This window comes from Dermacentor silvarum, chromosome 11 (assembly GCF_013339745.2).
Source record: "Dermacentor silvarum isolate Dsil-2018 chromosome 11, BIME_Dsil_1.4, whole genome shotgun sequence".
Lineage (NCBI taxonomy): Eukaryota > Metazoa > Arthropoda > Arachnida > Ixodida > Ixodidae > Dermacentor > Dermacentor silvarum.
Window position 1 is genome coordinate 496,843 of NC_051164.1, and position 27,033 is coordinate 523,875.

General features: G+C 44.9%; 1 long non-coding RNA gene across 2 annotated transcripts in view; it reads right to left on the reverse strand.

The window, feature by feature from the left end:
* Positions 1 to 283: 283 nt before the first annotated feature.
* Positions 284 to 27,033, reverse strand: part of LOC125941466 (uncharacterized) — a 208,884-nt gene continuing 182,134 nt past the window's right edge. The window contains exons 1-3 of one of the 2 annotated variants that reach the window (XR_007464347.1): positions 8,184 to 8,354; positions 7,861 to 8,056; positions 284 to 347 (exon numbers count right to left, since the gene is read on the reverse strand). This is a non-coding gene — a long non-coding RNA (uncharacterized LOC125941466). Of the gene's footprint in view, positions 348 to 7,860; positions 8,057 to 8,183; positions 8,355 to 27,033 lie in introns of those variants that run through there. The other variant, XR_007464348.1, reaches the window with a different exon arrangement.

Sequence of the window (27,033 nt, forward strand, 5' to 3'; positions counted from 1 at the left end):
CAGAGGCCGCATGTTTCTAACTTTGACTGGTTGACGGATGACACGTTTTTGTCCCGCAAGATGGCCCAGATTTCCCGTTTGGAGTGCCCGGATGATCTCGTTTGAGTGCCCGGATAACAGCTCTGGCTTTGGCTCAAGGTCATTTGAAGGTCGACAGCAACGGGAACTAAAAACCATTCCATGCTTATTACTATATAATCCAAGATTTATTTCGGATCCGCGGCGGAAGCCTGTATGAGGACCTGTGATTTTTTTTGTAGTAAAACGACAGTAATGGGTCTCACCTGTACTTTTCGTACGGTGCGCCGTCTTCATTGCCTCCCGTCACGTTGCCTGTTGCTGCGCGCCTTCAATAAGAAACACGGAGAAAATGGTGTTTAATGAATAATCTTTAGTTATAGGGAGATCCCATTAAAATACCCGGAAACGAAGACATCCGCATTTACGGCACCCAATTTAACGACATTCGTTGTCATAAATAAAAGGTAACACGTACCGACATTTGCGAGCGCATTCTTCATTTAGACCAGACACATTTTTTCTCCAGGAATTATTGAAAACAACTATGGGTGTTAAAATTAAAGCACTAAGCACACAGGTTGTTAACTCATAAATGAAGCAAGCAATATTAGAGTCATGCAAACTGTACATATTGAGGCATCCTTAGCGGTAAAAACTGATTTATCTAAAAGCGCTCCGAAATATATCGCTACTTAATGAGGAGTTTTCCAATTCTCTCATGAACGTTGTAGCAATCTCAGGCAACCTGTAACACACTATCACATTTGATAAGTGATAACTACAATGCCCCTCATAACCGACTGAACAGTTTTGGGGCGTTTAGACCGATAATTTATTTCGGAGTTCCCCGAATTTTTAATTACCTTCCAACCATACAATTTTGCACCAAAACCATAGCGCTGGCACGTCAATGTGACGTACCGGCGCTGATGACAGTTACGGTTGCAATTGTTGGCAGGTATAAAGCAGAAAAAAAAAAAGAACTCCAAACGGCTTAACTTGACTCTCCGGTTCATTTAAAGTTCATGCAATTATTTATCGACAAAGAAAAAAAAAACAGTTGATTAAGCAGGTAAAAGAGCCATCGAAATTTATTACGTCATGAGAGGCTGTGCAAGTACTTCAACGGTGCGTTGGCACTTTTTTGAAGCGAGAGCTTCATTATGCTACCTCGGGCATCCGTCGGCGACTCAACAGTTTTCACCTTGAGAGCTAGAGGTCAAACCACAAGATAGCATTAAGGCGCGTTTATAGTCCGACGTTATCGGCACGCAAATAACACCTCGGTGCAAACACTGCTCAGCTCCGGCCACTCTGATGCACATGGCGTGGACTTGTACGCATTACAACACAGACAAAACAAACACCCCAGAGTCGTGGGAGTCCCTCCTGCGTAGCTCCGAGCCAGTAGACCAACGTCGGCTCATCCAGCGTGCGGTGGAGGCCGCGGAATCCCAAGGGATCCCCGCCGACCTCCTCTAAGCCAGCGCAACCGGTCCTTGGACTGGTCCCCTCTTTTTGGGCGAAGTAAAGAATTCACCACCACCACGCGGGCGAGCGTCATCAGACGCCGGGCGCGTCGAAGCGCATTGGCCACACGTCCGGTTACGTTGGCGGCGTGAGTACGTTGAACCATCCATGCACCCATGCATCCATGAGCCAACGTGACATAACGTGTGCTACGTTGGACTATATTTAGGCCTTTACGGAGCCCTGAAAGTAGACATTGCCGCCGTTGCCCGAGTAGAATTGGGCCCGGCTGCGAGTTGCAACTAAGTCTCACTACTTTACTGATCACCGCAGTGTCTTCATAGACATAAAAATGATGAATAAACAATGTACTCATTGCAAACATGTCTGTATATCATTGCGAAACCACACCTCGGCCACAGCTCGACACCTAGCCAGGGCAGTGAAGCTTTAGCCATCAACCAGGGTTAACCAAAGCTAAACCGCACCAATTTTTTTACCCATCGCAGTATAGATAGCTCAAAGGTATGGCGTTCTGCCACCCTTACAAAAATAATGCATGATATGCCATCGAATATCAACTGGCATTTCATTGAAGGCAAGAAAAAATAATTGGAACACAGCAGCATCTCTATAATGATTTTGTAAGCACTGAGCACGAGGTCGCGGGTTTGATTCCGAACCGCGGCGGCCGCATACAAGAACGCTCATGTACTTAGATATGTAGGGGTACGTTAAGGAACACCCCCTGGTGATCAAAATCAATCCGCGGAGTCTCCTACTATATACGGCGTCTCTGATGGTAACAAGACGACGAGTCGGTCTAGTTGGTTAAAATTCACATTGAACAGATCGTGAAGTGCACCGCCACATACACAAAATGCATCAAAAAGTATGCAGAAACTTCACTTAAATCATCGAAGTATACGTAAGCATACCACCAAATTTCAGTTGGCCGACCCTCAAATTTCAAGTTGGCCCACCCCCAAGTTTCAAACTGGCCCACCCCTAAATTTCAAGTTGGCACACCCCCAAATTTTAGTTTGCCCGCCCTTACTATATAGGCTTCCCTATACACTTTCTACAGAGCCCTATGTATCCCTCAGGTATGCATAAATCTGATCATATGGGTATTCTCTCTGATAAATATTCTTTTTGGTTTCAATTGTTCTTTATCGCTTATAAAGGCACCAATCATGTACATTTACACTATTATAACGATTAAACGTCTTAACTTCGCAAATTATACATTTTTGTGCAGGTACTTTTCGCGTGACGGACAGATTTTGCTAGGGTATACTCACCAAAGAATGCTTACGCATTAATAGCAAATATGACAGCGCCTCATATTCGCACAGTCTCGCGTAGTGCCAGATTTGCACTGGGACAAAAAAGCCCATGAGCCAATGAAGTCGATCTGTCGTTCTTCAGTATTGTTTGGCTCAGCCTCCGCCTACATTAAGCCGTTACTGACATATATTCGCCTATTTATCTTTCTTTTGCGTCAAACGAAGGTCTCGGGCCTCTAACCATAGAGAAAATAGTAACAAGCCTCAGACGTGCCGTTAATAGTTTAATATAATAACATTTCGGGAACACCGTCTCGAAAATTAAAGTTTATTTCATCATCATCATCATAATACCTTTTCCACAGCCAGTTTTGGTTTCGTTTTCCCAGGTGGATATCTCGAATCAGAAGGGGATCACGAAATGTTCGATATATAGGTAGCCCAATACATAAAACAAAAATGTGATAAAAAAATTCTGAAGGGGATTTTACTGCTGTTCGTTATACACAATGATTCGTTATATGTGGATTCGAGATATCCGGGTTCGACTGCATGTGGTCACGTGGGAGTTGGGCATTGTGGCGTTTCCATCTCTCGCTCCGACTGCCTCGCTCGCCTCGTACGCTGCTATACTCGTTTTGAGGGCTGACGTAGCAGCAGAGCGAACGACCTAACGCGCCAGAAGGAACGTCACAACGCCACACTAACTTGCTGCCACCTGACCCCATACTGTGTCGGGACGTCACGACACACAGTAGAAGCGAAACCGAAACTGGCTGTAGAAAAGGTATTACATTAAATTATTTAGGGCGCTGTGAGGCTTGCCAGCATTTTCTGTGGGGGTTTAAGAAGTGCCGGACCTTCATGTAACGCTAAACATCGTGTCAATAACTGTTTAGGAGTAAGAGTTTCACGATTATTGAAAAAAAAAAATCTGCAATTCACTGCATAATGAAGAGAGACGCGGAAGAGAAATAATAAGTGCATCGATATTAGTAAATTTCGATTCTGCCGTAATAAGCGAAACTGCCACTTCTACTGTCAGAGCGGGGCTTGGTAAGTCAGAAACGTCGGAAGAACGAAACACGGGTGGCCACGTCGCCATGAATGTTCCGCACCAGCGTGCCATGACGTCAGGACTTTTTGAGGGCACCTACTCGGGGCGAGTGAATCTTTCATCGGCAAAGATGGACCACGTTGCATTCCAACGAGACCGAATAACTAATTTGGCAAGTTTCTAGAGGTCTTTGCTGCGTCGAAACTGGCCGGATATGCGAATATACTTCGAAATTCGCGACGTGATGCTGACGTGCCGACGGCGAGGTTTCTGCACGAAATTAGAGAAAAATTAATTATGCTGCGCTAATTTTCTATAATAGGGAAACTTTTGGCTTCATTTTTAGTTAAAACACTGAGGACACAACGCCCAAGATGGCGGCCATTTCATAGTGGAACTGATTATACAAAGTGAGCGAAGAAACACCGGACAGGAGTTTCAGGAATATGTTCGCGCAAGAATTCAAGTCATGCATCGTACTAGTGAGAAACAAGGAGAACCTAAATGTGTCCGTTCGTGCAAAGTAAGGTGTTGGTGAATTTTCACGTGGCTGTCGGGTATGTCCTGTCTTTAAGCGTCCAAGGAGTGGTGAGGATTCAATTGCTTTAAATTGGAATGTATGTATGAAAAGACCCGTACCACCAAATGCACGAAAACCGAACTTAAAAAACACTTTCCTATCCTACACTGATTTACAGTTGCCTCAAAAATTGTGATGGTTTTAGATGCTATTTTCAATGTGCTAAACTATTCATACCACCAAAAGCACAAAAACAGAGCTGTCAAAGAATGTTTCCGAGTTCACACTGATTTAGCATGTCCGTCCGTCCGTCCGTCCATCGATATACCCACCTACCCTTCTCAATTGGCACCCATTCTGTAGCTCTAATGTTCCACCGGTTATCTACCCTACGCATTACATGTCCTGCCCAGCTCCATTTTTCTCTCAATGTGAACTAGAATATAGGCTATCCCTGTTTGATCTCTTCCTGTCTCTTAACGTTACGCTTAACATTTCTCATTACATCGCTCTTTGCGCGGCCCTTAACTTGTTCTCGAGCTTCTTTGTTAACCTCCAAGTTTATGCCCCATATGTTAGTACCGGTAGAATGCAATGACTGTACACTTTTCTTTTCAACGACAGTGGTAAGCTTCCAGACAAGATTTGGTAATGTCTGCCGTACTTGTATATGCTGTATAGGAACACAATCAGAAATCAGAAACAGCAATACAACTTCAAACAAGGCCTAACATATCGACAGAAAATCAATTTCATTGTTTAGTAAGGAAATTGAGGGAGTGCCCAATCATTGCTCTCCTATACTCGGCCTGTCAAATCTACTTGAATTATCTATCCAGAAAGTTGAGTAAGCGCTCTGTTTTTCATGTTTCCGCGGTCGCCTCTTTCCTAAACACTGTGATTTGCCTATCGTCCCATTAGCCTATAGTTTCGATTTAACGTTTTACCTTTAGCGTCCGTTTGAAGGCGCTTGCTGACTTTGCCGAGGAGGAAGTTGGTAACAAGTCTGCTCTTTGTAGCGAAGCTCGAACGCGGGGTCGAGTGTACTTTTGTGTAGTAGTGGGCGAAATGCCAAAACGTTAAAGAACCCCATGTTGTAAAAATTATTCCGAAGTCTCTGTGGCGAAAGAGGGGAAGGCGCTGCCAAATATTTACGACGTCATGAGAAGCTGCACGCGAAGTTCACTGGGGCGTCACTACGATCATCTTTCGTTTTTGCAAAATTTTCAACTCACCAATCCTCCCTCCGCTTGCAGTAAAATTTGCGGCATTCTAGAAAAAAAATATTGTAGATCTTAAACGAACACTAAACAGGATTATGATCTGTATAGAACTATATGTTGGACACGTTGCTACTCTAATTTGGATAACACCTTTAGCGCAGGAGGTAGACGTTGACAACACAATAGCGCATTGTGTTGTCAACTTCTTCCTTCTGTCCACATCCGCTGGCGCTAAAAATGTTATCCGAGGATTATAACGTTAATCTGTATTAGTAGATTATACAGTTATGGCGATATATGTCCGCTATCACTGTGAAAGGAGGTTTGTCAAGTAAGCGAAGACACAAGGCCGATAAACGGATGAGCTCGAACCAGGTCATGGCGGAGGCATTTCGATGGTGGCGAAATGTAAGAAAACGCCCCTGATACTTAATATGTCTGTGTGAAATTAAGGAATCCCAACTGGTCAAAACAATTCTAGTTCATGAGCTGGTCTACTCGAAGAGGCGGACATTACTTGCACAAGAAATTGAAATGCATAATCGAATAATTAACAAATACTCACTAATTAAGTTTTTAACAAATTAAATGATGGCCCACATTGTAATTTACAAATTGTAGCCGTGCAGTTCGCAAGGTGGATCCACTTGGAACGAATTCTCGTGATGACACCAGTTTGGAGATATCAATTCTCGAACTTTGCGGAGAAATGCATTGGCGTTCCAGTTAGTTTCTTAACAAAACATCGCTTTATGCATCGAAGCACAAAATTAACTGGAACGCCAATGCATTTCTCCGCAAAGTTCGGGAATTAATATCTCGTAACTGGCGTCATCCTGAGAATTAATTTCAAGTGGATCCTCCTTGCGAACTGCACGGCTACAATTTGTAAATTCCAATATGGGCCATCAGATAATTAGTTAACAACTTAATTACTTAATTTCTGTTGATTATCAGATTATGCATTTCAATTTTTTGTGCAAGTAATGTCCGCCTCTTTGAGTAGACCAGCTCATTAACTAGAATCGGGCTATCTGCCACAGGTAACATTAAATAAATTTTGAAAGTGTTCGCTGAAACACCCTGTATATATAAATGCTGACTGAGGGCGTCTACTCAGGGCAGATTCACTCTTCCGTAGACAGGAAGCACATAGCATTTTAAAGGAACTAAGGAATTCATTTAGAACATTTTGAGGAGCTTTACTGCGTCAAAATGGGCCAACTACGAGAATATACTTCAAAATCTGTGACATGTACTCTGACGTATCGGTGGTGAGATGTTCTGCAAGATCCCCCCCCCCCCCCCTTTCTAAAGAAGGGCGCGTTTGGCCTAATATATTTTACAATAGCAGAGAACCTTCTTGTTTATTCATAACCAACTGCGGACTGATAGGTAAAATCAGGGTCGGCATATTATAGTGAAACAGATAACATTAGAAAGTGAGCAAAGAAACAATGAACAGTAGTTTTAGTAAAATGTTCGCAGCATGCAATTCCAGTCATGTATTTAACGTGGCAGAAAAGACAACCTAAGTATGCCAGTTCGTGAAAAAAAAGCTATTAATGCATTATCACGCTGGTGTCGGGTATGTCGGGCCTTTAGGGTTCCCAGAAATGGTGAGGGTCCAATCGCTAGTTTTGAATGTATAAAAATATTCATACCACCAAATCTATGAAAATAGAGCTTTCAAAGAATTTTCTTCGCGTCTAGACTGATTTAGTATTTATGGCTGATGCACCGCTTGTTTTTGTTGTGCACTTGAAAGTTTGAAAGTTTATTTATTTAACACAACTAAACAATACAATACTAAATCGGAAATTCAAGCTAGTTCGTCTTGCATAATCATAGCGCATGAGATAAGAGACCATCTCAGAAAGAAGACACACAAAGGGCCAGACGTCTGATTTATTAGCACGGAACATACATACTCGTACGCACGTACTGTACAAACCGAAAAAATGAAGCCAGAATCGTTAACGCTTAACACGTGCCCACAAAAGCAATTTCTTTGTCTAGTAAGGAAATAGAGGTACTGCTCACACATTGCTCTCCAACTCAGTCTGTCAAGTCAGCTTCAAGTTAGGTTAGGTTAAGTCAGCTTAGGTTACGTGAGTCTACCTGTCCTCTTGGTTGAGTAAGCACTCTGTTTTTCATCTTTCTGAGGTCATCCCTCGCCTCATGCACTGCGATTCACTTATTAACGCCTTAACGCATACTCCAGATTTAACGTTTTGCCTTCAACGCACGTTCGAAACGAAACCACGGAAACTGTCTCACCTCTCATTGGCTTCGCCGAGGAGAAAGTCGGCGACGAGCCTGCTTCTGTTTGCGAAGCTCGAACGCAGGGCCGATCGCACTCTCGCGTAGTTGAGTCTCGAGGCAGAAAGCCAAACCGTGGCGAACAGGATCGCGCCGAGCATGACCAAGGCGCGACGTGGCCCCACGATCTTCGCCTCGTGTGACGTCATGTGCTCTGCGCGAAGGGAGAAGAGTTCGCCGATACCGGGTGCAGTTTGGGCTTCTCAGTCGATGCACGAAGCGCACGGATATATTTCAGCACCTACTGAGAGTTTTTTACTTTGTCCGTGAACATTTTTTACCGTTTGCGGATTACCGGGTTACCGCAGCCGTGGACGCCAGTACCAAAGCTGGTGGGGACATCTGGTGGCGTTTTACGCAACTACAATGCATCTGAAAAAATGTGCCGCAGCAGTGTTCTCACCGAAAGAAAAAAAATCATAAGACTACAGCAAGTTCACCGTTACCTCCCTAGCAGCGCTTTACACCAGAGATTAAACAGCATATATGCCACCGCAGTATTATAGCTTTGAGTGCTCTGTGGTTGGACTCTACGTCATCATATGTCGCTGCCATTGTTGTTGATTCCGTATACCTCTACGGCAATACATTTACGGAAACGCTGCAAATCTCTTATACGAGAGAGTTCGAGGCGGAATACCGGAACAGCGGTGAGGCGCAGTTGCGCAGCAGCGCCTGTGGTACCGTCTTGTGACGCCAATGCCAACTAGAGCACGCAGATCTGCAACTGAAAATAGTGCGCACTACCAGTGCCTCTCGTTGAATCCGATTATAACGAACTCAGGCAAAGCAAAGTTATTCTCCGCATCGAACACGCGAAACTTTGCCCATACACTATTAAACGGACACTAAAGCAAAACAATAAATCAACTTAGACTGATAGAGTGTTCTTCGAAAACTCTGCTGTCGTTAATTACACTGCAATAGGTCATTGTTTAGAAGGGAAAATGAAGTTCATAGTTAATTGTTTTGAATTTCGAGCGGAAACCCCAACGTCAGCACTTCAAAACGACGTCACGACTTCTCAAGTAATTTTTCGTAATTGGGCCACGTTGGCTCATTAAAAGTTCGCGAAACTTGCCATATTCAGTCTTGGGCTTCTATAGAACACAATTTAGTCAATCTTTACCGCTAAATAATTAACTGAGACCTAGAAGACGCTGTCAAAATCCATGACGTCACCGGGAGCTGGGGCGGGAACTTCAAGATGGCGTCGCCACTCGCCTTCTGTGTTTTTCATTTTTTTTTCTGGCTTACCAAGGGGCTTTTTGCGGTAAGAGTGGTGTTTTCTATATTGTGGAAGGGTAGTCTACTAATACAGGAGAAATCATTTTTCCCTTTAGTGTCCCTTTAAATAACTCACTCAAAACGAACTGAACATTGTATATATCGAACGCGAGGTTACCGTAGACCTATTCCTTTTATTTCGACCTTTTCTTTTTTCGAGCGTGAAGGCAAGTATGTACGGAAGCGAACCGAAGCATACCATCGAGCCGACATTCCTATTGACGCTGAGGAACGATTGAAGGCATGGACAAAGTTTACCGAGTACTACGTGTAGTAAAGACGTCTTCCAAACATTTATTCTTTCCGTCCTTCCTTTTGTTCACTGGAGATAATAAACCTGTATTTAACGAACGCATAACAAACTTTCCTTTATGTTCGTTATAGGCGAGTTTGGGTATTTAGAATTACCCGATATATCGATCTATATATCAAGCGCGAAAGCCTGTTCGTTGTAAGTAGGTTCAAGGGCACATACTTTCAGTGCCCGGCACAAAGAGAAAGGCAACAATAGGTCTCCGACGTCGGCCTGAGTACAACGCGGCATCACCAGGTGCCGGCAGTCGCATATCTTGCACACCCCCATGGCGACCGAGGTGTGCGTAGTTGCATTCACGAGCGTTAATTCGCAGTTCAGAAGCCCGCAGACGTCGTTTTAAGCGTGAAATACTTTTGACTCCCGTTGTCGGCGACCTTCAAGTGACCTTGAGACAAGAGCCAGAGCCGTTATCGGGCACTAAAGCGAGAACATCCGCGCATCGCTGCGAGAACAAAACGAGATCATCCAGACAACCAGTCAAAAGTTAAAGAAAATAAGGTCTTTGGCCAACAACCCTTTGTGCAGGACCGCATCACATACGTTAGTTACTTCCCAAACAAGTTACAAAAATCATCGCTTCCGATTTCTTTCTAATGTTTGTTCACAATGTCACTCAAGCTGTAACTTCTAGTACTCTGAAGCTTTATTTGTCATTTCCAATAGTGACGTTCAAAAGGCAGATACAGAGGTTACCTGCGCTCCTTTGAACGCCAGCGGTCCGCGACAAGAAGACAAAGTAGTGACAGACGCTGAGCGCGTCGCACTGTTGGAAGAAGAAATGCGGTTGAAGACGGCGGCACCACAGCCAGCAAAAGACGCCATATGGTAGTCATTTCATATTTACATCTACTCTCGATTACGGGAGAGCCAGCATTTTTTCTTTTGGCGTGTTATTATTAACTAATCACAATTAAATTTGTAACTATCGCTTTTGTGCTGCGGCGAATGCGGGTGCACGCGTTCCTACTCCTATTAAATGCGAAACCATGAAGCACGTTCCTGAAGCCAATTATACCTTGCGCTTCTGATAACACTGGATCTACCTATCTTGCTGGAGCATTGGCCTCGGAAGCAAATATCATTAGGGTATAGTGCATAATTTTCTTTTTCTTTTTCCCTCTTCTGCGAAAACAATGACGCGGTACAAACTTTTCTAAGGCTTTGGGGTTGAAGAGAGCGATACAAGATGGCGCTTCCAGCGCTACTTCTGTCGCCGATGTTCTTGCCGTTCCGCTATTGCGTAAACTGCAGTACGTTTACAAAATAGCTAGAACTCTCGTTTGAAAACTCATTGGTTGCAAGACCACCGAGTTGTTTCAGTGAACAAAACTTCGTCACACGTAGTCGAAGGTGACTGATAAAAGCAGACGACACCAGATGGATTACAACACACCTTTACATTAACGTTGCCTGGATGAGAGAGACAGCACAAAAGGCTTTTACCATAAGATGCCGGCTACGTAGCTGTCAAATTTCGCTCGGAGGTAGCATGCTGAGGTGAATTATGTTTAAAACTTCATACAGAAGAAATGTTCGCCGATACTTACCGTCAGAAATGGCGGAACTAAATTTTCCGCGCGTAGGTCTGTAAACGGTTCTGCTTGCCAGTAGAAACAGTAAGGCAGAGTGGGCGGGCAGGTAATATCGTGCTCTATATTTGCCTGGTCGGTTAGCAAGTCCCTTTCGAATGGCCTGCAAGCTCACTGACTTTCTCTTCTTCTTTTCTTTTTTTCGCTCACGAGGTCATTCTCTCTGTCTTCTTGGCGCGGTGAGCCATCACGTGAACTGGAGCCTCCGCCACAGCGTCGCTTTTGCTGGAACGTACTGGTACTCGAATACACGTGAAACGAAGCTTTCGTGAAGCGGTTAAATAAATTCTGTAGAGATGTTCATATTCTGCACAGCGTTTTGTAGCGTAACCTTTACATGCCTGCCCAGCAAGTCACGCCAAGACGCGGAGATCCCACCACGCGACCCACGGGACTGCGAATTACACTGAAGCCGGGATCTGATTTGTCACCAGCATACCCATCTGTTATATAAGTATGCCTCTGCGCGTAAGCTATTCGGCAAAACGAAGATGACGACGACGTCAAACGACGATATTGGCAGCGGTGGCGGCATCGTCATCGTCGGAGGATCCGCAGCAGAAAGAGGAGAAGCAGTTCAACGGCAGCTAGACGGCTCAGTGGGTGCGAGCCATGATAAAGGATCATCATTATCATCTAGAAGGCTATACCTTGCCTTATAATCACGGTTGCACTATTTGCAATCTCGCACTGTCATGTCGATGTAGTTCGGTCAAGCGCTGAAATGTACGGTTACGTATTACTCAGCTCAGTAGGGCGTTCGTTACCGTTCGCGACAACGCAGCGTGTTCGCCACAGAGATCGTTCAAGGCAATTTTTGCTTCAGCGTCTGACTATTCTTTCCCGACAACGCTCCGAGGTGCAGGTATTCAATTGAAAGGCGATATTTTGGCCATTTCTTCGCTTAAGGTCGAGAAGTTCCGTGACTTCAAGAGCTAAGTTATTATAGGGGCCTCGTTTCGTAACAAAATCTATGACTTGAACTTATCGCCGATTTTGTGCCGAACACGCCGGACTGAGTGCTAACCCTAACTCTAAATGCAACGGCGCCAGTCTCGGCGAGACGCTATAGGCTGCTGCCTCTGGCCTGCGGCAGGAGGGCTCCGAAATAATTTTGACCACCCGGGGTTCTTTAACGCGCACTACAACGCAAGTACACGGGTGCCGGAGTAGTTACAGGAATAAGGAACTGTACAGCATAGAGATATAGGTTTTAAAGAAGACATCCAGGATATATAGGCAAAATGCTCGAATGCAATAGAAGTAGTAAAACCTGATTACCTCAAAGAGGTTAGGTGAATGTAGCTGCACCATTTCAATATAGAGGGCATTGGAAACCATCATCATCATTTTATTCCGTCAGCGCGTCTGGTGTTCCGACATTCCGTGAACTGGTATACATTTACGGACATGCCATAACGTAGTTCTAATATGCTTGAAAGTTATGATTTCTAGACTAAAAGACACAGCTGTCGTCGTGTTGGAAGAAAAATAGTTTTCTCCTGGATTTCTTATCTTTTCTAGAGTAAGCGAACGGAGTGGTCTCAGCTCTTTCGTGGGATGAACGTGTAGCCTTCTCGGAAAGGTTTTTGCCGACACGGCATAAAAATCACTCCAAGCTATTACTTTTCTTTCAATCAACCTGGCAATAGCCAAGCACCTTCGTCACACTCCAGTGATTAGGGCTCGGCGTTGTAGCAAGGACTCGGATATCATGGCACCAAGCGTCAGTGGCTTGTATGATACGTCAGTGGCTTGTTATACATCAAGGACGTGTAAGTTGACGATTACAAAAAATTTTTATTTCTTCTCTGATTGCAAGAAGCAGGCCGTTTTACGTGATTTGTATTAACTTACGTCATTTATCTGACACTCCAGAGCTATCTTATGTGAACAACTGATTGTTATTCTGCCGCAGCCACAGTTCGGTGACCTTCCAACATTTTGTTGCGTAGCTTTACTGGCGAAAATGATCAAAAAGAAAGAAAAGGGGAGTTTTGATTGGCAGCCAGTTATAAGGTCACCGCCCCTAGAAACCTTATTCTGAGGCTGATATTCAACAACTCGATATATCTTGAACTCTGCCGCGTTCATCTCCGTTTTTTTAAATGTCACCCCGCTTTTTGCGTACCCCTCAGAGGTGTAATCTAGCAATGATGTTTTTCGCCTGAGACCAGCTTTTCCTGCCCATCTCGGGTGTCTAAATATAGCTAGAACTTTACAATTTTCAGTTACTGTGCCACATGCATATAAACTTCCGGCCATTCTTCGGGTTTGAATGGTCAGTTTCAAGTGTATATCGTACATTTGCTGTACATGTACGTCTTGTAAAGCTAATGTCCGCTACTCGCTTGCGAAAGCGCGCACAGAACAAAGAAATTGCGAATTCTCTATTTCGAAGAATCAAACCTTTCTCAGCTTAGTTTTCACGCAGTCTAACAATGACGCGGGTTTCGTCTGAAGCGGCTGGATGATGGTTGGGAAATTCACTTTGTTGACCTCAAAAGGGCCCTACAAGGGCTGTCCCAACAGTTCGTGCAGTACGTTCAAAACATTCGTTTCACAAAATTTCAGACACGTCAATGTGGCAACGTTCAAAATTGTCCCAGTTAGACACGATGCACCGGTTCCATCTCTTGTTTCATTGCTGGAAGCACCCTTAAGCAGACCTCTTTAGTTAAGCGCTACAACAACGACGTAATTTTCTTTGGATTATCACATCCCTGAAATTCCGGCCCTGAAGTATAAGTTTGCATTTATTAAAAAAAGAAAAGAAATGTCGCAGGGTGTTAAATAACACGAGTGGAGAGGGTGTTCCAGCACAGTGGTAGAATTACGCGCCAGAAACTCACGCGCTACCAATGAGTTCGCAGAAGCCATATTGTGCTGCAGGATCCAGTGAGCTCTTTCGGAAAATTTCGACGCACGCTGTGTACACCATCTTTCAGACGCTTCAGGACCTGTACGTAGAAAGCTGCATGGACAGTTTGACTTTCAGGTACAAATTTATGGGCCACAATTTCATGGCATTCTAAAGACACAATCCAACATGGCTTTCCTATTTGCTTTCTTCTAAACGACTTTTTTTGTGGCCTTGGCTCACCTTGTTTGTCCAGTCCCTGCTCTGACACTTCAGGTCAATGCCGTATTCGTAAATATGGGCGAAACAATTTTCTCTGTTCGGTCCAAAGACTGGCCGCCGTGCTACATTTCGGCTTACGTACGATGAAGGTATTTACAGTAGGCTGCAATTTCGAAGGTGTTGGTACACGTCGTTATCCTCACGAGTATACAACCATGTCAAATATGAAAACAAGAAAGCCAAATCAAATACAGAAACATTCGACCAAATTAGCGATGTTCACTGCCGTCTTGAACAACAAAGCATATCCTTCTGTAACACGCTGTCCATTAGAACGGAGGAATTTCTGTGATTTTCCTTGGGTGTTTATGGCATTGTATAAGCCTATATGCGTCGCGATTACTTCAGAAGACAAAAAAGAAATTTGAACTAGCTACTCTCAGAGGCGCCACCAACCCACGGTTCTTTTTCAATTGCACTTGAAGGTTGGCTGCCTCCTGTTTCGGCAGGTAACACTTGCCTCCACTCCTTCATTTATGGCTTGCCTGACAGCGAAGCTCTGCAGACGAATTAGCATGAACGCAATAGAAGCTTTCCCAAGCAATTGCTGTAGAGACTGCCACGTAGTAGAGCCAAGCTTTTTTTCTTCATAACTCATTTCGTAGTTTGTCCACTGTAGTGGACACCATGGATGAGAGGAATAGGATCTCTTAGCTGAGTACTATGCGACTCCGCAGGCTAGAGCACATTAGCTCAGACCGTCCTCTCTCCCTTCCCTTCAATAAATCTCTCTCCCAAGCTTACAGTGGCGATAGGGCTGATAAGGGCTAAAGCAAGGACCACCACTGAAGAAGCTGAACTTTTTGTGGCGCTTCCAAAGGCTCTTGCCTTAGCAAAACTAAAACAACCTAATAAAGAAATACCAGTCAGAGCAGCCGTACGCTTTGACACTCAGTCATGTTTTCCGTCGACAAGCATCTGCAGCACAAGTTTGTAAAATGTCGGAAGGAAAGCGGAATACGTCATATACTTGCGGAAAGTGCAAGGTACAACTGTACACCTTAGGGAAAAGTTTTTTTCTTATTCCATAACCAGGAGTTTTGTGCGAATACACCCAGCTCTTTCTTTTAGTCTACATGCCAACGTGGAGGAAACAACGAGATTTTTTTCAAGCAAAACGAAACTACCCACACTTGAAGCCATCGAAGCTGAAGTGCATGTTCTCCGGTGTAGTAAACATTTTGCATTTTATGAGAGATACTTTCAACACCAAGGAAAAAAAAAAACATTATCTCGGCAGGGGAACAGCGCGAACAGACGAAGGACAAGAAGGGGAGCACACACCAGCGCTGACTGACGGCTGAATTACCTTTATATATATACATAAAGAAAACAAAGGTACATCACTGCGCATGAATAAGGAGAATGAGACACCGATTAGATGACCAAGAAGAGGATTAGATGACCAAGAAGATGAGAGGACCAAGAAGAGGATTAGACGACCAAGAAGATGAGATGACCAAGAAGAGGATTAGATGACCAAAAAGAATGCGACACCGATTAGATGACCAAGAAGGTATGATGACCAAGAAGATAAGATGACCAAGAAGAGGATTAGATGGCCAAGAAGAGGATTAGATGACCAAGAAGAGGATTAGATGACCAAAAAGAATGAGACACCGATTAGATGACCAAGAAGATTAGATTACCAAGAACAACGAGATACCTTTGTTTTCTTTAGGTACATATTTGTGTTGCTTTCTTAATAAAGAATTCAGTCATCAGTCAGCGCTGGTGTGTGTTCCCCTTCTTGCCCTTCGTCTGTTTGCGCTGTTCCCTTGTGGAATATGTACCGACTAGCCCAAGCCTCTATACGGTGTTGAAAAATTATAATTCTCGCTTGTCATGGATGCAAACAGTTTGGAGAACAATACTCAGTGCAGTTTGCCGGCGCGTTTTGGCCCATGCAACAAAGGGATGCTTGATGATGATGTGTGCTGTTTTATGGCGCAAGGGCCAGTTATGGCCAAAGAGCGCCATGCCAGTGTTTGTGAGTGTGCAGTGGAGCGATGAATTCTGAGAAGTAGATGAAGTGTGGCTGTAAAGGGGCCTAAAAATTATCGCTGTAAAATGTGTAAAATATACATGCACTAAAATCATGGCAATGACTAATGAGGTGTACTATGAAATGAAGAATGCGCTGAGAAAGAATGACAAGATATTTAAAATATTTAAGATGTAGTAGTTGGAAAGAAGCACTACTGCCTAAACAGAGCCCTTGAACCACAAGGGCCTGGAGGCATGTGCTTATACAAAGCTACTATCACAGCAGCATTCTCTGGAGGGAGGATGCGCTATGAATTTATTGGGCTTATAACATGCAGTACCACGTCATTTAAGAAAGCGAGGACTGCTTTAGTGCTAAACAGCGGTTCCTCACCAAGAAACATACTGGGATGCAGAGGGACATGATAGCGGTAAGCTAAAGGGAAATGTTTTTTTCTATCTGCTTCGGCATCCCGACACTCCAGGAGAACGTGGAGGACGGTTAGCTTCTCACCACACCTACCACAGGTTGGTGGTTTATCCCCGGTCAACAAAAAACTATGGGTGGCAAATGTATGACCTATTCTGAGACGACAGAACAGGACATCAGTTCGCCGTGTTCTCGTTGCGGAGGGCCAGAAACCTAACTGTGGCTTAATCAAGTGAAGCTTATTATTAGTTTGTGCATCCCACAGACGTTGCCAATGGCTTCGCAATTTCTTACGGAAGAAATGTTTCAAATCTGTTGCAGAAACAGCAGCTGTAGGATTAGTAGCGTGCGATGTTATTGACGTAGCCATTCGGTCAGCTAGCACATTACCCTCAATGCTTCTATGGCCAGGCACCCAGCATATAATGATATGCTGGTTAGATACATACGCTCTACACAGTACGGAAGAGAGCTCAATGAGTATAGGATTTTTCTGCTTACAGGGTGACTTTAAAGCGTTTACGACACTTAGAGAGTCTGTAAATATGATTGATTTTTGAAGTTTAGATTTCCTTATATGCCTCACAGCTGACAATAGTGCACAGGCCTCAGCCGTAAAGATACTTGCTTCCGGGTGGAGTACACCGGATTCCGAGAAGGATGGGCTGACGGCTGCATACGACACCCCGTCACGTGACTTAGAAGCGTCTGTATAAAACTCTGTGCATGTATACTTGGACTGGAGTTCAAGGAAATGCATTTTGATATGTGCCTCTGTTGCGTGCTTAGTGACCTCCACGAATGATGTGTCACACTCTATGAGCTGCCACGGCGGTAACAGTTTCGCTGGAGCCATAAGACAGTGTTCAAGCAACGGAACACCCATTTCCTCACTAAGATTCTGCACACGCAAAGAGAACGGTTTTCTCGATGCCGGTCGATTTTGGAAGAGTGTGGCAGTGGTCATGTCGTTTATGGTTGAATAAGAGGGATGTTCAATGTTCGCGTGTACTCTAAGAAAATATGTAAAACTATTATATGAACGCTGCAGATGAAGTGACCACTGATTCGACTCTACGTAGAGGCTGTGGATCGGACTTGTTCGGAAAGCACCGGTCGCGAGGCGGATGCCCAGATGGTGAACGGGGTCTAGAATTTTTAATGCACTTGGCGTTGGGGAATTATAAATTAAAGCTCCGTAATCAAGGCGTGAGCGGACAAGACTTGTACAAGTTCAGTAGGCATTTTCGGTCACTACCCCATGTTGCGCGCGACAAAATTTTTAAAAGGTTCATCGTCTTCAGACACCTTGCCTTCAAATATTTAAGATGGGGGATAAAGGCAAGCTTCGAGTCTAGAATTATTCCCAGGAATTTATGTTCACTGCTCACGGATAGTTCCTCTTGATTAATCGTGAGATTTGGCACTGGTGTCATGCCTTTTTTGTTTGAGAAAAGTATGCACGTACTTTTCTTTGCATTTATTTTAAATCCATTTACATCAGCCCATTTAGACAGTTTGTTTAATCCAAGCTGTACCTGTCGTTCGCAGATAGCAATGTTGCATGATTTGAAACCTATCTGTACATCATCGACATACACAGAATAAAACATGCTGCGTGGAATAACTGTATACAGGGAGTTCATTTTTACAATAAAGAGTGTGCAACTAAGCACACCCCCTTGTGGCACGCCAGCCTCCTGGGTGAATGTTCTAGATAAAACATTGCCCACTCTTACGCGAAACGTCCGGTTATACAAGTAGCTTTCGACTGTGTTTAACATATTTCCACGGACTCCCATCGCGGAAAGATCTCGCAGAATACCGAAGCGCCATGTCGTGTCGTACGCTTTCTCTAGATCTACAAAGACCGAAAGTAAAAACTGTTTATGTATAAACGCATCTCTGATGTTTGCCTCGATGCGAACAAGGCGGTCTATTGTTGACCTACCTTCTCGGAAGCCACACTGCAAGGGGTCTAGTATTTTGTCATTTTCTAGGAAACAGATTAGGCGCCGGTTTATCATTTTTTCATGCAACTTGCACAGGCAGCTTGTTAGCACTATTGACCTGTAGCTGCTAGCTAAAGACGGGTCCTTGCCTTGTTTAAGAATCGGGATGACTATGGCTTCTTTCCACAAGGAAGGAATATATCCAGCCGCCCACATGGCATTAAAGAGAGAGATGAGTGTTGTCAGTGTTTCGGGGTGTAAGTACCTAATCATTTCGTAGATGATACGGTCGCCACCTGGCGCTGAGTTGTTGCAACAAGCGAGAGATGCTTTAAGTTCGGCTAAGCTGAATGGTCGGTTGTAAGCCTCATTTGATGAACCTTTGCGATTAAGGGGCTGCCACTCTTCGCGTTCTTTGAACTTCAGGAACGATTGTGTATAGTGCAATTCACTCGATACATATTCGAAGGGTTTGCCTAGACTATCCGCCTGGTCTTCCAGGCTATCACCTTGGCTATTTACTAAGGGTAGGGGATGTGACTCCCGACCTATTAATTTATTTACCCTATTCCAGACTTTCGTTTCATCGGTATACTAGTTTATGCTGGAGATGTACTTTTCCCAGCTCTCTCTTTTAGCACGTCTGCGCGTTCTCCTGCCCTGCGATTTTGCTTGTTTAAAATTAATAAAGTTTTCGGCTGTTGGGGAGTTGCGAAACAATCCCCAGGCTTTGTTTTGCTTTTTACGTGCTTTTTGGCATTCCTCGTTCCACCAAGGCAGGCGACGCTTATTAGCTAGTCCATTAGTTTGTTGTATGCACCTTTCTGCAGCGTCAGTTATAAAACCTGTTATATACGCCACAGCATCGTCTATGTTAAGAGAGGCAATGTCATCCCGGCCTAAATATGTTATTTCTTAAAAAAATTGCCAGTTAGCAGAGTTAACCTTCCATCGGGGAACATGTGGCGAGCAACCATCTTGTTTTATTAAGCTTAGTTTAATTGGAAAGTGGTCGCTCCTAAAGGGGTTCTTCAGAACGGACCAGTGCAGGTACGGAATTAGTGTACTCGACACGATACTCAAATCTATGGAGGAGTATGAATTATGCGCCACGCCGTAGTACGTTGGCTCTTATTAAGTAAACATGCTCCTGAGGAAAAAAGAAAGTTTTCAATTAGGCGACCTCTTCCATCAAAACGCGAGTCTCCCCACAAGGTGTTATGTGCGTTGAAATCTCCGAGAACTATGTATGGCTCCGGAAGTTCATTTATGTAGTTTTGAAATTCAGTTTTATGTAGTTGATAATTGGGAGGGATGTATATAGAGCTGATAGTGATCAGCTTGCCAAACAACACCCCTCGGACATCAACTGCCTCTAGGGGCGTACGAAGTTTTAATTCCCGGCAGGCAATACCTCTATCGACTACAATAGCCACACCACCGGAAGACACGACTGTGTCATCGCGGTCTTTACGAAAAATGGCGTATTGCCGGAAAAAGTTTGATTGTGTAGATTTAAGGTGTGTCTCTTGAACACACAGCACCTTAGGATTAAACCTGTGTAGGATTTCTTTGACGTCATCGAGGTTGTGTAGGAGTCCTCTGACGTTCCATTGTATTATTTGTGTATTCATGTTGGAAGTGTTTTTTTGTGCTGTGTGTTTAGAAAAGAGACTAATTTAACTTACAGAGCCCTTGTCGGGCCCTGTGATGCGGGCTTTTTCTTTTTTGGAGCGATCGCGAGATTCTCGCGGCTCCTTTGGCGCTTGCGGCGCTGTCTGGCAGGTTGTTGTGTCTATCGCCTCTTGCGAGGCGCTGGACACGCGCTCTTGCGAGCGGTTGTTTTGACGGGAAGGCCTCGTTTCGAGGGACGAGGCCCTTGAGGCCACCAGCCCGGAGATCAATGGCCCCTTCTTGTGAGTTGGCGGAGCAGCGCGAGCTGCAGCCGCCGGGGGGGGGGGGGGGGGGGGGGGGGGATGGCGTCACTGCCGGCTCACTGTGTGTGGGCCGGACAGCCGCCGGAAGCCGTTGCGACGCTGCCCCCTGACGCGCCACTTCGGCAAAGGTTTTCTTTGGCAGGTAGGATACCCGCCTGCGTGCCTCCTTGAACGTTAGATTTTTCTTTACTTTAATTGTTACAATTTCTTTTTCTTTTTTCCAGGATGGGCACGACCGCGAGTATGCGGCGTGCTCCCCATCACAGTTCACACAGTGGAGAGAGTTTTCCCATGATTCAGAGAGATGCTCAGTTGCACTGCATTTCGCACAAGTCTGACGGCCTCGGCAGGTCTGCGAACTGTGGCCGAATCTTTGGCATTTGAAGCATCGAAGAGGGTTTGGCACGTATGGCCTGACACGTAATTTAATGTATCCGGCTTCAATGGTCTCGGGTAGAACACTAGAACCAAAAGGAAGGATTATATGTTTTGTCTTTAGCTCCTTGCCATCGCGCCTCATCTTGATTCGTTTTATAGTCAAAACATTTTGGTCTTTGAATCCTTCCAAAAGTTCATCTTCGGTGAGCTCCAACAGGTCGTCATGAGAAATAACACCGCGGGTGGTGTTCATTGTGCGGTGCGGGGTCACAGTCACAGGAAAGTCTCCAAACGACACTAGATTCTGTAGTTTATCATGCTGTTTCTTATCGCGGAGTTCCAGGAGGAGGTCACCGCTGGCCATCCTCGTCGCCTTGTAACCTGGTCCTATAGTCTCTGTCAGAGTCTTTGCAACGATAAAGGGTGAGGTCACTCTCACGGTCTTTTCAGTTTTCTCACTGTGTAGCACGTGGTAGCGGAAAGTTTTCAACTTGTCGGCCAAAAAATTTAAAAACTTCTTCGGTGCGCCCCCTCTTTTGGGGGCGATCAGAAAGCGCGGGAAAATAATTAGCCATAAAATATTCATGTTTCGGCAGAAACGCCAGCCACCCACCATGGAGTCCTACTAGGGGACGCTGCAGTGCCTGTAAACACAGGCCCTGCAGACGCCAGCTGTACGTCACCACTATAACCGAATATTAAATAACCTAGGCAGGCTACTCACACAGGGTTAGCCCTCGCTGCCAAGAAGATCGGAAGGAATATAGAAGAGAGGAGAAGACAGGAAAGATTAAAAGTAAGAGAGAAAGACGAAGGTTGGAGAGGAGGATAGGAAAAGGCAACTACCGATTTCTCCCGGATGGGTCAGTCCGGGAGTGCCGTCTACGTGAAGCCGAGGCCAAAGGGGTGTGTTGCCTCCACCGAGGGGCCATAAAGGTCCAAGCACTCAGCATCGGCTCAACCCCCAGGATCCCCTTTTCCCCGGACACGGCTAAGCCACGCAGGGTTAAACGTGGGAGGGTGCAACCCTCGTGTGCTCGGGTACGTGGTGGCGCAACTCACCAAACGCCTGCTTGCGCAGACGCCCCTGCGGGGAACAAAGGGACGCTTGCATTTACTACAAGGAAGCAATTAAAAAGCACCAGTCGCCGCGCTGGCTTACTGGCTATGACGTTGAGCTGCTAAGCTAGAGGTCACCAGTTCGATCATGGCCCCCGCGGCAGCATTGCAAAGGCGCACTTAACTTTAGGTCATGTTATCATCATGACCACCATCTCTGGTGGTCAAAAATAATCTGGAGCGCTCCCCTACGGCGTACCTCATAATCAAATAGTGGCTTCGGTGCGCAACATTCCAGAATTCAGTTTATCAGGCTTCTCAAGCGTGACAAACGTTCAGCTCGGGTTCGTGAAGCGATGAAGAAAAAGATTAGTCTCCAATCCACGATGTGAAAGTGGTTGGACAGCGAAGCTCTCTCTCTAAACGACACCTAGAACGATTACCCATTGCGACGTAGCTTGAAATTATTAAGGCGAAATCATTAGGTGTCTATGTTGGCGGGTGACTTTGGTGAAACTGCGCTGTGACGAAAAATGGCCGACTACGCAAAGAGTAAAAACACGTCAGAAAATGCTCGAATTGACGTCACATTTCTCAGGGAGCTTCGTGTAAACAAAGTAAATTAGTGGCTTTGAAAAGAAAATGAGGTACATTGAGGACCGCCGCGAACGAGGCGAGCACGCTTCTTTGAAGCCACGGCTACACGATTCTGGCTTACTAAAAGTGTGCCTAGTGCGTGCGTGACTGCACACGTCCGTCCGTCCGTCCGTCCGTTCATCCATCTAGCCTCCTAGGTCTTTGTGCTCTCATGGTCGTTTCCCATAGGGCGTGGGATCTGCCGGCTTTTATATACTGTATATATGAGCGTGCGCGCGCTACACTTGCGACCGCCTTATGAGCCCTCCCCCCGCCCTCCACGGAAAGAAGACGAAGCCGTGCTCTATTCTATCTTCATTACCTTTACCTTCATTAAGATAGAGTTAATTAAGGAACAGCTAATTAAGATAAAGGTAATTAAGGCACTAGAACCCACGACCTTTCGTGAGAGAAAACAAGTAATAGGAAGTAACAACGCATTCGAATGAGAGAGAGAATGAGCTTTAATGAAAAAGATGGCTCAGTGGCCTAAGCAGGTGCGCACGCTTTCGCTTTCATCCTCTTTAGCGTATGCTTAAGTGACTGAACTTTCTCGAAAACATGGCGACATTCCCGTGCGCTTACCTAGTTATTAGCCTAAGATGTTTCAACGGCCTGCGACTTGCGCTACATCGTGCATCTACAAATAGTAGACCAGAGACAAGAGAAATGCACTTAACCACACTTTCGCGCGCCTTGTATTCACGCTGCTCTTCCGGAATCACTACTATACGTGGGCTTCCCATAGAATTGTGTCAACACAAATCAGTTGCTAGGCGGGTTCTTCTTCTACATCCGAAACGGTAGTTAAGTCACTCCCTGACTCGTATGCTACAGTTGTTGCTTCCCGGTCCAGCTTCGTCAAGCGCAATCTTCGCCGGGAAACGCTTCCGGCAAACGCTATATGCACGAAGGCGTGCTTTCTCTTTTTTTTTTCTTTCCCCGCACGGCCGGCGCTGCCGCTGCCGTGGATGCGCGGAGGCGAGCGCCATCTGGTGGCGCTGCACGGACCCCAGCAGCTCACGCGGCGCGCGCCTCTGGCTGATTGGTTATTTTTTGCCCACGGACACGACAGATGGATTAGGTGGTAGAGGTACGTACACAGATTCGCTGTAAAATATGGTGCACTGATATTTTTCATCATCATCATCATATTAGGCGTTAACTCTCTAGGTTCCTTAGAGATCACGATGCTTCGATGTCTCCTGACATTTTATAGATCTTAAGGCGTTTACGTGTTGAAATACGTCAGTTGCCTCTTGAGTATGTAAACAACCATGGTTGTTTACATACTATCCAGACTTGTTTTGAGAACCGCAGTTTGCTTAAAATTCAATATGTCAATGTGCTACGTCGAAGTAAAAATTGGAACGTATAGTGTGTGACTGAAAATGGTATGTGACGCAGAAAAATTTCATGCATCCTGTGGTTTTTATACTGGTTGAATTTAACCGACTTTCAGAGTTCAGCACTGGACCTTTACCTTGGCGACACATAAACAGTTCGAATTTTCAGAAGGCCGGGCTGAACTCTTGGCATAAAAAAGCGCTCCAGCATTCTTACGAGGCTATATAGGCATGCTAACTTCTTCGTAATGCTAAAGTTCTTGCAAGTGCCCAACAATATAAAGATAATGAGCCTAAAATTTGCAATGCGCGGTGGCTGCAGGTCCTTATCGCCCGATACTAATAATTTACGAAAACTAACTTGCTTGTACAACTCTAGAAATCGAGTAATGTCAAAGAACGCGTTCGAACCGGTGACATTCTTGAAGGATTTGCGCTTCCTAATGCATCAGCATCAGACTGTCTTCAAGAAACAATGACGTACGTGGAAAGCTTTTGCCCGAAATGTTCTGACAGATTGCAACTGGCAAAGAAAATGTCAAGAAGAAAACGAAGAGCCTAAAACGTGAGCATAAATCGAGTAGTAAACGTGTTAAATAGATCCCTCGATCGTCTTTCCGATGGATATATAAACACAGGACGAGTAAGGTATACATGAACACTAGTCAAGAAAAACGTGATTATTCGGAAAGGTGAGCATCGCAACAGTTTTTTAAAAATTGTTTTATTCTAACGGAGTTTTGTTGGTAATACATCACGCTTTTTCTTGGCATTAGTGTATTCGGAAAGTCGTTAATGATGAACGAACATCAGAATTTTATCAACATGACGCATATTGTTGCGACAGTGGTTTTCTCTAAACCGTACGTCACTGTGATTAGTTCGCTCACTTTGAATGCGGAAGTATAATTAAGGCTTTACCGTGGCCCCGATTTAAGTACAATTAATTGCAGTGGAAAGTCACATAGGTAAGAGTTCCACGAAAGCTCGTGTGAACGGGTGGCATGTTAGAAGCAAAGCACGAACCACTGATCAAGTCAAAATTTAATTGATGTTTCAGAACCCGCGTGGGGTTACTTACACCCAAAAGGGAGCCTCGGCGCGCTTCTACGTGTCATTGTGCATGCATCATGATTTTATTCAAAGTTGTAGCGTAATTTCCGAATTATAGTACGTACTTAGTGTATGGTCGGTGATATTCCGCGAGGTTAGAAAGCGAAATAAGCGGAAGGAAACGCAGTGAAGTTAACCAGGCTCAGTCCGGTTGGCTACCGCGCAATGGGGGAAAGGGTACTGAAGGATGAGCACATGGAGAGAAAGAAAATGTTTGGTGTATGGCACTCACACACATGTACAAACATTCATCGTTCAGTTAGTTACAAGTGGCCATATATGCTGGTGGATGTCAAGAAATATCAGCAACGCGTTTGTGGATTTGCACATCGCAGACACACGAGGCCACGGTCCCAGTATCTTCCGTGAAAAGCTTGTCATTTAGCAGCCCTAAAGCGGCCAGGAGGGCAGGCCTTTGATATGGGCCGTTTGTTTTGTGCCTGACGTTTAACAATCAGCACTGACCACTATTTTATTTAGGAATGAATAGGTATTCATAAAAGTAACACATATTCGTAGGCGACCCAATGAGGTAACCTAGGCAGATCCGAGAGAGAAATAGCACAGAGAGAAAATGATTAATTTTCGGTTTTCGAGATGATGGGTGATATCAAGAGCTCAAAACTGCTTCTGACGTCAACGACAAAACATAATTTGGTTAGAATGTAGCGTCTGTTGTGGATGCAGTAATACTATTACTAATTCTTAATATTAATAGTAATAATATTACCGGTGCAGTAATACAGCCCAGAAATGAGGTGGTATTTCACACGGATAGACAACAAGCTTACACGCAGTCTCGAGAGCTCTTGAGCAAAGCTTTCGTAGAGGTCTGCAGATATTCTACGAGAGATTGGTTGAAAACTGGCTATAAAAGCTTCCGCAAGATCTGTACTGAATATTCTGCTGTTTCCAACAGCCGGAACATGAAACTGCTCCTCTAGATGACAATTGGAGCTAGGAAATGCGTGGACTGTAATGCTAGTAATATTTTTCTAACGCTTCTTTCAGATAAGCATACACTGACTTCGTTCACGGAGGAAGCATGCACGTGCATTTATTGCTTGGTGCACTCACGGTGTGTGCATATTCCAGTCGAGCAAGTGAACATAAAGACGTCAAAATTGTGACCGTTGTTGGTGTGAAGACAGACGGGGGTACGTTGTCGCACATCCCACGCGCTGTGGGAATCTATGTTATACGAAGCATTTTGCAAGTAACTGGTTGTCAGGCATCGTTTGGGCTTCTGCAAAGCGTTACCAAACGGACGAGCATGCTTTCTTTTGTAAGACGAGCAATTGTGTGCGAGACGCGAGCGTGTGTCTGACGAAAACAGAACTACGACGGCGACGATGTTAGTATACAATGTGGCAGAGATGGCATGACAACTAACTTTCTGTACTCCGGCGGAAGAAACGTTATGGGGTTGTGCCGCACAGGACACCTTTAAACTCATGTGATGTTTATGTTTATGCAGTACGCTGTTCACAAGCTAGGTGGAAATGCAAACACCAAATGAGGCGGAGGCACAGTCTGAGACGTGGAAGCAGCAATATGATGGGCACTAGCGCAATGTATGATGTTTGACGAGGGCAGTATGGTGATGACAGATGTATGCCATATATATATATATATATATATATATATATATATATAACAGGACTTCGACTTTTTTACACACCTTATGGCACACTCGCACATACCCGTTTTGGGGGATTGCATGACCAAGAATGGGCACGTATTTAGTAGTGAATACCCAGTCGCCCCCGACGATAATTACCAAGAGGGGAAGTCGCACCAATGTATACGCAATAATATATTTTAAATGCCCAAGCATTTCTGTGAACGAGAAGAAAGGGAACCGAGGGGCCCTATTTTGTAGCGTTAGCTACACTGGCCTAGCCAAGCCCGTTTCGCGCGGCACATCAAGAGCCGTGCTGCGTATGCGCAAGGATCAGTG